The sequence below is a fragment of the Selaginella moellendorffii genome, unplaced genomic scaffold (assembly GCF_000143415.4).
Source record: "Selaginella moellendorffii unplaced genomic scaffold, v1.0 SELMOscaffold_73, whole genome shotgun sequence".
Taxonomy (NCBI): Eukaryota; Viridiplantae; Streptophyta; class Lycopodiopsida; order Selaginellales; family Selaginellaceae; genus Selaginella; species Selaginella moellendorffii.
This window is the reverse complement of record NW_003314334.1, coordinates 245656-255695: the sequence shown is the minus strand read 5'-3', so window position 1 is coordinate 255695 and position 10040 is coordinate 245656.

Here is a 10040-nt window from a genome sequence, read left to right as displayed (position 1 = left end):
GCCTCACTCACGAGCTCAAGCTTAAACTCATGCTACCGGAACAACTCAAATCCATCCTATGAGCCCAAGCGCAAGCTCACATCATAAGGTACAATAAGGTAACAATATCCATACCCAAGGAACCATTGCGAAGTCTTTGCACCAAAACGTGTACCCACTCGGATCATCGTTTTCATCTTTGCGTATGCAACGAGACTAGTTGCCCAATCTCATTGAATAGTACTCGCTGAGACTCTTCCTCTGATACCAAATGTAGCGCACGTGGTTTTGACCCTTTATCCTATGGTGATTTACCATAGGATAACACCACGAAGCGGAACCTAAACCCTCTTTGTGCCACGTGACAGATGCCACGTGTCACATGCCACGTGTCCATAGGAACCCGAGGTTCAGGGCCTTGGGCCACTGAACGAAGGAACGGTGCCAAACTCCCAAGCGTGGAGCCAAGGAGTGATGGAACCGAACCACGGAGCAACTCCCGAGCATATAGCCCAAGGAGCGAAGGGACAGGAGCCCGGAGCGACTTGGAACAGTCCTAGAGCAACCAGCATCCCAATGCCAGGACCAGCACGCAAAACGGAGCCAAACGGAGTTTGGCGCTATTTTGGCATACCGGTGGCCTAACGTGAGGACATGGGTACTCCACCAGCTAGCATGGAATGGAACTTGGGCTTAGACCCAAGCCGGACGCAGAACAAGGACAGGCACGCAAGCGGGAGCTAGAATATGCCTCAGGTTGGTCGGCCATGCCCGACCTACCCACTATCCCTACTATACATTTGGAACCCCCTATAGCCCCCCCCCTTGAGGAACACACGCTTTGGGCTTTCACCCCAAGCCTCCCTTAGTATCAGGAGTTAGTCTCTGGGACAAGCTCGAAACTTACTAAATATGGAATGTCCCTAGATTGTGAATTTGGACATGGGACGAACACCATTGTGTTCAGGCCAATCTCTACATTCCGTAGGTATGCCAAATGAGCAAATCTGGACACTTTCCATAATTAGCATTTGGGACCGAAATGAGACTAACACAAAGGGCATGATAGCGAGGGTGTTTGGCAGACACGGTAAGCTATCATGTAGCGATATTGAGGGACCAATCTCAATACGCGAGGGTTCTTGTCACTAGCCAGTGCAAGACATAACGAGACGGGAACTCCTTACCGGGCTAAGTATGCTTAGCTAATAACACGTAGGAATTCCGTCCTTATGCTCGTCCGGTCTAAGTACACTCGAAATGCCCAGTTAACTCCACTAGCACAAGAGGGACTGATAAAGGGTCCAGCAATACCGACCTCCTGCCATCGTGGCAGTAAGGAAAGAGTGTCCGTAAGGACTAGTCGACAGGTAACTTTTGATACCCGAAGTCACATTTGCGACACTCTCCCCCCCTTGGGGAAGATCGACGTCCTCGTCGATGCACACTCAAGTCTAGAATACCGCCAAGGAAACAACTCCAGAAAAAGTTCACGGTACTCACACTATGTGAGAAATGCACCAACTTAAATGAGTTAGGGGGAACCTCTTTGTCTAATGCGGATGCGCTACCAGCTCAGACACCTTCCGGCCGTCGCCGACAAGGAAATGACCAATGGAGTTAGCCACCCTTGCTGCTCTGGGAGTCACCCAGCTTACAAAAGTGTGATATGCCCCTGCCCGCAGGAACATAGAGAGAGAAGCCAGAGGCCCCAACCCTCCTAAGCAAAGAAACCAAACCCGTCGGTAAGGTTTAGATAGACTACTGTAAACAGGCAGTTAGAGTTGTTTACACGGTCACGCCCTTTCAACGAAATAAGGAACATCGACAAAGAGGCGGGTTATGTGACCAGTCGACAGTAGCTACCCCATGACTAAACATTTCACCATGCACACGAAGTGCCGAAGCCAGTCTACCTATACTGGCCCAAACGCAAAGATCAATGGATGGACAATATCAAAGTCAGAGACAATGATATCTGAGAAGCTTAATTACTAGTGATTATATCTTAGATTAGAACACAAAAGTATTCCAAGTAAGTTATCATCTGATAAACTAGTATTATAGTATAGGAACCACTAAGATCACTATAATTGGTAAACATAGAAATCACCATTCAACAAAATTCAATAGCAAGTAGATCATCAAGGAAACTCAATGATAAAACTTAACTACCGAAAATGGCAGATAGCATGCCAAACAACTCACAAAGCACAACTCAAAGAACACAAAGTATTATTGACTAACAAGCACAATGCTCGCGAATGTATCACCCGAAGGAAATAACATCCTAATCTATAAGAACTAACTCGAGCAATAATCAATGAAACAAAATAAATGTTGCAAAGCAAACAAACGCTTGTTCATATCAACCATTGCACTAGCCAATCCAGATAGATCCCAACCAATAATACCAAGGAACTCAAGTTGCCTAAGCAAGTGTCAGCAACATCCTATTGATGTCTCAAACCCAAGAGACCAATCCAAGGCAAACCACAAAGAACATGTGGTAATGCAAAAAGCCATCAAAGAGAACAACTAACCATCATGAAAGATCATCAATCATCCCATCAATAAAGAGATGCAAAATCATCGTCTAAGAAGGAATCCACCATCCCAAAGAATAGCAAATCATTCTAGATCAACGATAATCAAGCAAAACCTTTGATAATGAGAATCAATCATCCTAAATGATAGTCAATCATTACTAATGATTGCTAGATGCAAATACTAACTTCAACATCAAAGCTAACAAGCCAAAATGCCTTCCCCAACAACTTCTAACAAATGGAATAATGAGCATAAAACTCAAAGAACCAAAAGCTTGAAGGAGTCTATAGCCAAGTCTTGCCTAATAATGAGCACAAGTCTCATAAAAGCTAACTTCAATGCTAAAGAAGAAATCATGTTGCAACCCACAATAGTTTTCCTCAACACATCCATAAGCCAAACTTCATAATGCCAAAGCTAATGAAGAGCATATTTGCATCAATCCAAAAGCTAAGTATAACGAAGCTATGCTCAACAAGTGATCATCAAACGATCCTCCATGTATCCATCTATAACAAGACATAACTCACTTCATAACAAGCCCAAAAAGAATCATTAATGATTGCTATATCCCGAACTCAAATCCAGCAAGGACTCAACATTCTAATATCGATCACTAACTCTTCTTCTCGTAGAGTTAGCATAGTCCACGACTAAATCACTTTTCAAGGAAAAGCTAAAGCTCAACCCTCTACTAAATAATCTCGTCTAAAACACAACTAACTCAACTTGCCACTCAGTTCGTTTGAACGTCAACACAGTTGCTAACTAGCAAATGCACGAATGCCAACAACACAAAGCTATACCCAAATCATCAACACTATATTTATCAAGACTAATGAAACTCAATATCAATCCTAAGGAGAGACATCTCATTTCACTTTGAATCTCAACCTCAATAATGTCAACGACAAGGCATCACTTCAATGCCATCAACAACAGAACAAAGCTAGCAGAAAGCAAGAGTGAATCACCACTCAAAACTCTCTAGCAACCAAGCTAACCAAAGTCGGAGATACTTTACTCAGTATCCGAGAGCAATCCTCTAACAATACTCAGTCACAGATAACACTTCATCAAGGAGTGATTTACCACGTCCAAGACTCAATGAAATCTAACACTACGGACGAAATGTAACCAAATGATATCAACAGAGGTAGAGTCGACATGCCAACATGAAAAAAACTCATGTAAGTCTAATGACACGATCCTCCGCAACACCATCCAGTAAAGCAAGCCCATCACTGCTAAATCATCATCGAGCAAAGCAAGTATCAACAGTCTTTTTTTTTTACAAAGTCTACAAGTAATCACTAGTCGCAAAGCAACTAACAATCACCCTTCAACTTGACTTCACAAGACCCGAACACTAACTCTTGTCATCAAGTTATATACTTGTCCAACATGAACGTGATACCTCAGGTACAAGATAAAAGTTCATAGACAAGCACAAATTAAATGACCACTCGAATCCAACTCAACCGCAATAAGCTCACTAATGCATTTAGCCACTAGCTCTGAGAATGCCTTGAAGAGGCTAGCTATGCATGATCAACACTCAGCCGAAACGAAAGTGAAGACCATGAGATGAACTCATATCGGTACACAACCTCCTCATAGACAAAGCTATAGTACGGGTACTAACATCTCAACCTCAAACAACTAAGTTGGACATCACCATCCTCAGCCAAGGTGCAGGGCTACCAAGACTAAGTCAAGATCACTGAGAGCTCACTACTCTCATAGAGTCTAACGTAATGCAAGGTGCAATCTACCACCAAGCACCACGCTACAAAAGAAAGGTACAAGGGTCACCTTTCTGAGAAAAGTGCAACGGCCACTTTTTTATATCAACTCTAGACTCTATCCAACTCAATTGCCTTAGCCCCAAAAGTTAGCATCCCTTTCAGGCCGCATCATACAAACTATTTACTAAGGTTCAAGCCAACCAAAGTCAACTCCAACCTCTTCACTAGTTTATACTAGTTTACGAAAATGGACTGGTTTTCGAGCAAAGTGACCGACAGATCAGCCATTGGAAAAGTCTAAGAAAATTTGTGGAAAATTTCCATCCTAGAGAAAGAATGACTCTTAGTCCAGGAATGCAAACTTTCAAGACTCAACCAACTTCCTCCTACTAACAACTTCACACAGGTTCACCTCAACACCAATTCTCATGACCCATATAGCATGCTTAAGCATCGAACATCTTTGCCCATTTAACCAACATCGAACTTCCGCAAAGTGCAAAATGAACATCCAAGGCTTGATCACGAAGACCACATCTTTGGATATCCACATTGCACTAACACTCTTCTTCAACGACCTTCAAGATCCAATGTGAAGCCAAAACACTAACAAGAAAAATGACATGGAAAATCAAGGTCCAAGGAAACTTCCTCATCACTTGAAATAACAATGCCACCTCCACTAACACAAGTGCTAGTGATGTTAATGCCCCAATTACACATCTTCTCCATCCAACAATCTACTCCAAGTGCTAACGGATCAACCGACAAGTTATAGCAAGTGAATGCTATAACCCTTTTCCAACACTTTATGGGTAAATTCAAGGAAACAAGGTACCAACTTAAGCTTAGCATAATGGACCACCATTGAGAATCTAGTCAAAGCTACTACAATGCTACTTCGTACAAGTAGACTAGCTTCACTATCAACCACTTTGGGGTTGATCATCATTTACCCAAGCAACTTCGTAAACACATTGCTTATTATCACGTGGATATGATATAAATCACAATGACTTGATCATCAATCAAGCAACACTATGAGAAATGCCCATGTCACTACTGTAAAGGTTTATGTGAATATCAAGTGCTAACTCAATTCAACAAAATGCAACATAAATGCCACACCCTATCAATAGAGATTTACAACACCCAACACCACTAACTTTTGTTCACAACATGGACAAGCTCATGCCACTCTCTTTCCGACCAAACTCAAAACTAATCCAACACCAAGCTACTCAAGGAGCAATAGCAAGGTTCCCTAGAAAAGAATCGAGCATTGCAACCCAAGTCTTCCAATAGCAAGCTTAGACAAAATGGTTTAGCGCTTTACTGCTATCCATCCCACAACTCACCATTGTAAGACCACCATCTCCAACATGCATCAAGGTAGGGACTCTTGATTGCATAATGTGAACACAAGCAATGAGTTAACACCTCGTTGCAAATCATCTCTCCAAGAAGAGAAAATGATTTACGTATTTGATCCTTCGTCCCTGACGACTCTCTTTCCGGCCTCATCTTGACTAAACCTCAAGCTTGCTTTCGCACTGCCTTCAGTTCAATCCAAGAAAAGTTTATGAGAAAGCACGGCCATGACTACTTGAACCAATAGACTAATCCCTATAGTCTTGATTGATCCACTTGTAAACATGCCTAGGAAGGATCCACTAGTGTCGTGCTAAACAGCTACGGACCAGCCTATTTGCCACTCATAGCAAACTCAGGGAAAGTTTACTTTCACCCACGGTACATGGAACAACTCATGGAACCATCGATAGGCAAATATTAATCCTGCCAACTCAAAGTGTAACCTCGAGTTGCTAATGTGCCTCACTCACGAGCTCAAGCTTAAACTCATGCTACCGGAACAACTCAAATCCATCCTATGAGCCCAAGCGCAAGCTCACATCATAAGGTACAATAAGGTAACAATATCCATACCCAAGGAACCATTGCGAAGTCTTTGCACCAAAACGTGTACCCACTCGGATCATCGTTTTCATCTTTACGTATGCAACGAGACTAGTTGCCCAATCTCATTGAATAGTACTCGCTGAGACTCTTCCTCTGATACCAAATGTAGCGCACGTGGTTTTGACCCTTTATCCTATGGTGATTTACCATAGGATAACACCACGAAGCGGAACCTAAACCCTCTTTGTGCCACGTGACAGATGCCACGTGTCACATGCCACGTGTCCATGCCACGTGTCCATAGGAACCCGAGGTTCAGGGCCTTGGGCCACTGAACGAAGGAACGGTGCCAAACTCCCAAGCGTGGAGCCAAGGAGTGATGGAACCGAACCACGGAGCAACTCCCGAGCATATAGCCCAAGGAGCGAAGGGACAGGAGCCCGGAGCGACTTGGAACAGTCCTAGAGCAACCAGCATCCCAATGCCAGGACCAGCACGCAAAACGGAGCCAAACGGAGTTTGGCGCTATTTTGGCATACCGGTGGCCTAACGTGAGGACATGGGTACTCCACCAGCTAGCATGGAATGGAACTTGGGCTTAGACCCAAGTCGGACGCAGAACAAGGACAGGCACGCAAGCGGGAGCTAGACTATGCCTCAGGTTGGTCGGCCATGCCCGACCTACCCACTATCCCTACTATACATTTGGAACCCCCTATAGCCCCCCCCCCTTGAGGAACACACGCTTTGGGCTTTCACCCCAAGCCTCCCTTAGTATCAGGAGTTAGTCTCTGGGACAAGCTCGAAACTTACTAAATATGGAATGTCCCTAGATTGTGAATTTGGACATGGGACGAACACCATTGTGTTCAGGCCAATCTCTACATTCCGTAGGTATGCCAAATGAGCAAATCTGGACACTTTCCATAATTAGCATTTGGGACCGAAATGAGACTAACACAAAGGGCATGATAGCGAGGGTGTTTGGCAGACACGGTAAGCTATCATGTAGCGATATTGAGGGACCAATCTCAATACGCAAGGGTTCTTGTCACTAGCCAGTGCAAGACATAACGAGACGGGAACTCCTTACCAGGCTAAGTATGCTTAGCTAATAACACGTAGGAATTCCGTCCTTATGCTCGTCCGGTCTAAGTACACTCGAAATGCCCAGTTAACTCCACTAGCACAAGAGGGACTGATAAAGGGTCCAGCAATACCGACCTCCTGCCATCGTGGCAGTAAGGAAAGAGTGTCCGTAAGGACTAGTCGACAGGTAACTTTTGATACCCGAAGTCACATTCGCGACACTCTCCCCCCCTTGGGGAAGATCGACGTCCTCGTCGATGCACACTCAAGTCTAGAATACCGCCAAGGAAACAACTCCAGAAAAAGTTCACGGTACTCACACTATGTGAGAAATGCACCAACTTAAATGAGTTAGGGGGAACCTCTTTGTCTAACGCGGATGCGCTACCAGCTCAGACACCTTCCGGCCGTCGCCGACAAAGAAATGACCAATGGAGTCAGCCACCCTTGCTGCTCTGGGAGTCACCCAGCTTACAAAAGTGTGATATGCCCCTGCCCGCAGGAACATAGAGAGAGAAGCCAGAGGCCCCAACCCTCCTAAGCAAAGAAACCAAACCCGTCGGTAAGGTTTAGATAGACTACTGTAAACAGGCAGTTAGAGTTGTTTACACGGTCACGCCCTTTCAACGAAATAAGGAACATCGACAAAGAGGCGGGTTATGTGACCAGTCGACAGTAGCTACCCCATGACTAGACATTTCACCATGCACACGAAGTGCCGAAGCCAGTCTACCTATACTGGCCCAAACGCAAAGATCAATGGATGGACAATATCAAAGTCAGAGACAATGATATCTGAGAAGCTTAATTACTAGTGATTATATCTTAGATTAGAACACAAAAGTATTCCAAGTAAGTTATCATCTGATAAACTAGTATTATAGTATAGGAACCACTAAGATCACTATAATTGGTAAACATAGAAATCACCATTCAACAAAATTCAATAGCAAGTAGATCATCAAGGAAACTCAATGATAAAACTTAACTACCGAAAATGGCAGATAGCATGCCAAACAACTCACAAAGCACAACTCAAAGAACACAAAGTATTATTGACTAACAAGCACAATGCTCGCGAATGTATCACCCGAAGGAAATAACATCCTAATCTATGAGAACTAACTCGAGCAATAATCAATGAAACAAAATAAATGTTGCAAAGCAAACAAACGCTTGTTCATATCAACCATTGCACTAGCCAATCCAGATAGATCCCAACCAATAATACCAAGGAACTCAAGTTGCCTAAGCAAGTGTCAGCAACATCCTATTGATGTCTCAAACCCAAGAGACCAATCCAAGGCAAACCACAAAGAACATGTGGTAATGCAAAAAGCCATCAAAGAGAACAACTAACCATCATGAAAGATCATCAATCATCCCATCAATAAAGAGATGCAAAATCATCGTCTAAGAAGGAATCCACCATCCCAAAGAATAGCAAATCATTCTAGATCAACGATAATCAAGCAAAACCTTTGATAATGAGAATCAATCATCCTAAATGATAGTCAATCATTACTAATGATTGCTAGATGCAAATACTAACTTCAACATCAAAGCTAACAAGCCAAAATGCCTTCCCCAACAACTTCTAACAAATGGAATAATGAGCATAAAACTCAAAGAACCAAAAGCTTGAAGGAGTCTATAGCCAAGTCTTGCCTAATAATGAGCACAAGTCTCATAAAAGCTAACTTCAATGCTAAAGAAGAAATCATGGTGCAACCCACAATAGTTTCCTCAACACATCCATAAGCCAAACTTCATAATGCCAAAGCTAATGAAGAGCATATTTGCATCAATCCAAAAGCTAAGTATAACGAAGCTATGCTCAACAAGTGATCATCAAACGATCCTCCATGTATCCATCTATAACAAGACATAACTCACTTCATAACAAGCCCAAAAAGAATCATTAATGATTGCTATATCCCGAACTCAAATCCAGCAAGGACTCAACATTCTAATATCGATCACTAACTCTTCTTCTCGTAGAGTTAGCATAGTCCACGACTAAATCACTTTTCAAGGAAAAGCTAAAGCTCAACCCTCTACTAAATAATCTCGTCTAAAACACAACTAACTCAACTTGCCACTCAGTTCGTTTGAACGTCAACACAGTTGCTAACTAGCAAATGCACGAATGCCAACAACACAAAGCTATACCCAAATCATCAACACTATATTTATCAAGACTAATGAAACTCAATATCAATCCTAAGGAGAGACATCTCATTTCACTTTGAATCTCAACCTCAATAATGTCAACGACAAGGCATCACTTCAATGCCATCAACAACAGAACAAAGCTAGCAGAAAGCAAGAGTGAATCACCACTCAAAACTCTCTAGCAACCAAGCTAACCAAAGTCGGAGATACTTTACTCAGTATCCGAGAGCAATCCTCTAACAATACTCAGTCACAGATAACACTTCATCAAGGAGTGATTTACCACGTCCAAGACTCAATGAAATCTAACACTACGGACGAAATGTAACCAAATGATATCAACAGAGGTAGAGTCGACATGCCAACATGAAAAAAACTCATGTAAGTCTAATGACACGATCCTCCGCAACACCATCCAGTAAAGCAAGCCCATCACTGCTAAATCATCATCGAGCAAAGCAAGTATCAACAGTCTTTTTTTTTTACAAAGTCTACAAGTAATCACTAGTCGCAAAGCAACTAACAATCACCCTTCAACTTGCCTTCACAAGACCCGAACACTAACTCTTGTCATCAAGT